Source organism: Egretta garzetta, unplaced genomic scaffold, assembly GCF_000687185.1.
Source record: "Egretta garzetta isolate BGI_Z169 unplaced genomic scaffold, ASM68718v1 scaffold202, whole genome shotgun sequence".
Lineage (NCBI taxonomy): Eukaryota > Metazoa > Chordata > Aves > Pelecaniformes > Ardeidae > Egretta > Egretta garzetta.
The window spans coordinates 754,701-754,991 of record NW_009258891.1 but is presented as its reverse complement, the minus strand read 5'-3'; the positions used below and the strand labels follow the sequence as shown (position 1 = coordinate 754,991).

The following is a 291-nucleotide window of genomic DNA, read 5'->3' as shown; positions in this document are numbered from 1 at the left end:
ACCACGGGCGCCAGCAGCCCCGAGGGGACCAGCCCAGCGCCCGCCGGAGCACGCCAGGGCCGAGCAGGGTCACGTGCAGGCACGAACGGCACCGGTGTGAGCTCAGTGATGACTCGAGGAGGATCTTAGAGGAATTCCCCCAAATTCAAAACTCCCACTAAACCTTCTCCTTCCTCCTAAGCTGGCGTTTCAGCTCTGACCACAACCTCCTGCCCATTCCCTCTCACCTGCAGCCCCTCCACTGCCACCGCCACCGAGTGCAGGCAGCCCCCGGGGCAGACGCCAGCTCCC

At 65.3% G+C, this 291-nt stretch overlaps 1 protein-coding gene across 1 annotated transcript in view; it reads right to left on the bottom strand.

The window, feature by feature from the left end:
- The window catches only part of LOC104122002 (protein phosphatase 1 regulatory subunit 12B-like), a 33,240-nt gene that overhangs the window by 1,057 nt on the left and 31,892 nt on the right, over positions 1-291 (bottom strand). The window lies entirely within an intron of this gene.